Consider the following 3,209-nt stretch of genomic DNA (forward strand, 5'->3'; position numbering starts at 1 on the left):
GACTTATAAATCCATCAATGATTTGTTTAACTAACCTAATGTTGAAGAAGATGAGTACTACCCTATGATGAACAACATAAATTAGGATTTTCTTCAACAATTACTTAATGTTGTGACAAATCCAGGATCCTAATGGATTATAAGAAAGTATGAAAGCCATTCTTGGCAAAGGTAATACCTAAAACCAGTTGCAGAGGTATGGTTTTATTTTGTTCGCTATAGTTTTATACCTATCTCACATAGTTACACCATCCTCGATGGAACGAATGCTCTTGTTATATGCAAACTTGACAGAAAAGTCCATTAATGTTGGGAAAATTATTCTCAAGTTGATTTATGACTGTGCTAAAAAGAAGACTGGAAGTGCTTATTTCCCATCATTAATCACTTCACTTTGCTTAAGGGCCCGTGTTAAAACACAAACGAATTTGAAGGGGCAATATATCCAAGGGTGCATTACAAGTCATGATCTTGAAAGGTTAGTAGAGAATGTGCATGAGCTAAATCAAGGTGAGCAAGAAGAACCAACTGAGCCAGATACTGAGGAGTCAACAAATGAAATTGAAACTGAATCAGTTACAGCCACTGAAGAAGGAGAATCTGATAAGGAACCAAACAGTCCTAAACCAGTTAAAGGATCTGAAAACCCTAAACCAAGGGTTGAGTCAGAAGAAGAACCAGTCAAGCTAAGTGTTGAACCTGAGTATACAACTCCCATGCCAACTTTTGCAAGTACTTCAAGGAAATCAAAGTTGTCAATATTGATGGATATGTGCAAGTTCATACACAATAAACAACAAACTTACTGGAAATATACAAAAATTAGAGATGATTCAATTTGAAATACTTTTAAGAATATCTCTAACACTTTTGTTCCTGAGTTCCCAGATGCTATCTTTGAGACAGGGAAGGAAGATACTAATTATACAAGCGAAGATGGAGCTGAAAAAGACAAGGGGAATGAGTCAGAAGAATAAAAGGAGGGATTCTTGTCTTTTTATTTATTTATTTTAGGTATTTAGGAATTTGTTTCTTTAGTAACTAGGATTTAATTTTTGCATAATAAAACATAGCAAGTATGAACAAATGCTTATTTAAAAAGAAAAAGACTAAGTGATGTGGTAATAGGAATGAGCATGTCCAGGATTGGTTTATGAGGAAAGACTTGGTATTTAAGCAGTCTTAATGACTCACCTCTCTTTCTTTTTAACCCTTCCTGGTGTTTAGTTTTCATTCATTACTTTGTTCTTGTAATGAAGACATTTCTTTTTTTTAAAGGGGGTAAGGCAAATAATTGCTCAAAATTTTTAAAATTTTCAAGTATGTTTCAATCATTTCTTCCATGAGTATGTTTTAATAAATAAGTGCTTAAAGGAATTCTTTCTTAATGAGATAGCTTGTATGTGAGCAGGAATGATGATTTTATTTGAGTGATTGTATGTTATCATAAAGAATGGAATGATTGTATGATCTTAGTCTTAGGAAATGTTTTCCGTGAAAACTTAGTTACTCTTGAGATTAGACATGCATGAAGGTTTATATCTTTAGAATTAACTTAATAACTTTCTTGAGGCAAAATCCGAGGAGAAAAAAATCTAAAATGATATAGGCATTATTTCTTTCAACTGTTTGAGCCTTTTCAAACCCACCTTATGATAGTAGACCCTGGAAACTATATTTTTGAGCTTAAAAGGCCTGTTTATTGCAATGAACCTACATTACAAGTCATATCTCCATCTTTTGAAGTTATCCTAATTTTGTGCACCTATCTTAACTAAAGTTGTCTTGGTAAGCAATGTTTGAGGAAATTTTCATGTATGTGCTCATTTAAGGAAATTTTCATAAGGATGTATATGCTCATGCTATAAAAAAAAGGGAGCAAAGAAAAGTTTGCTCAGTTTCCACAAAGAAAAAATGTATGAGCATAAGTTCAAAATAAGTTTGGGGGTATTTCAAAGGATCACTTAAAGAAAAATGTTGAATTTCAAGAAATCCAAGACAAAATTAAAGGTTAAGATTTTGAAACCGAAATGTCTCATCCCTTAAAATCCCTACCTTTAATCGAGAACCATTACAACCTTAGAAAAGACCTATTGATTTGATGATTATGTCGCCTACATTAGTGGAGAGGGAGTTCTAAGTTCAACATATGAAAATCATAAATAAGCCTTATGATTGTTTGCTTGATTGAGGAGAAATTATGTTGAATGAAGAATATTATCTATGGCTGTGACATATATACATACTATGATTCATGTTGGCATATCTTGAAATTTAGTATAAAATTTTCAAAATGTTTGCGTACGAATTACTTACTAATGAAGAACATCGATGAGCATGAAGTTATTAATGCATGAATATGGGATAAAGATTGATGTTGCTTACACTTTTAGCAATTTTGCTTTAGCGAAACTTTGTGCTGTGCATGAACATTACTTAGGACGAGCAATGATTTAAGTTTGGAGGTGTGTAAACTGAAAAATATATAAGATTTTTCTTATATAATTCGTCACCTTTTTACTTCAATTTGTTGTTAAAACCAAGTAATTGCTAAATAAATTAATGAAATAAATGAAAATATGAAATTGGGACATAGAAATTATTAAAATGTGATTTTATAATTTATTATATAGTTTTCATGAAAATGACTTCTTTTATATTAATTTGAGCATATTATATTTTTAAGCTATAAAGTGGGCCATACATGATTAAATTAAATAATAAAATATAAATTTATATATAATACTTTATTTTAATATGTTTCATTAATAAATTGGGTTTTAATTAATTAAGTAAATTGATTAATTAAAGTGGTTAAATTATTTTCTTTGGTCCTCTAAATTATCTATTATTTTTGGACAGGTATGAGAGCTTTATTTTGATTAAAAAACCATCCAAATGGAGGACTAAGTCAACCCAAAATTTGGCTGCATGTGGATGTTCATAAATCAAATTTTGGTTTAATTGCACAAGGCCCTTGAAGAGTTGAAGAAATTGAAGATTTACTTGGAGATTTGCAATTGATCGAGTCTTGATCCTGATGATGTTGTGGCACTTAAATCAAGCAAAAATCAGCCACATTTCCACAAATCATGGCCGACCACCCTTGGAGGAATTCTCAAAATATGGACACTCCTATTTTTAGCAAACCAGCTCTCTTGCCTCACCTATAAATAAAACCCCATTTCTCACTTTTATAATCATCCTTC

Source organism: Gossypium arboreum, unplaced genomic scaffold (genome assembly GCF_025698485.1).
Source record: "Gossypium arboreum isolate Shixiya-1 unplaced genomic scaffold, ASM2569848v2 Contig00193, whole genome shotgun sequence".
NCBI classification, from domain to species: domain Eukaryota; kingdom Viridiplantae; phylum Streptophyta; class Magnoliopsida; order Malvales; family Malvaceae; genus Gossypium; species Gossypium arboreum.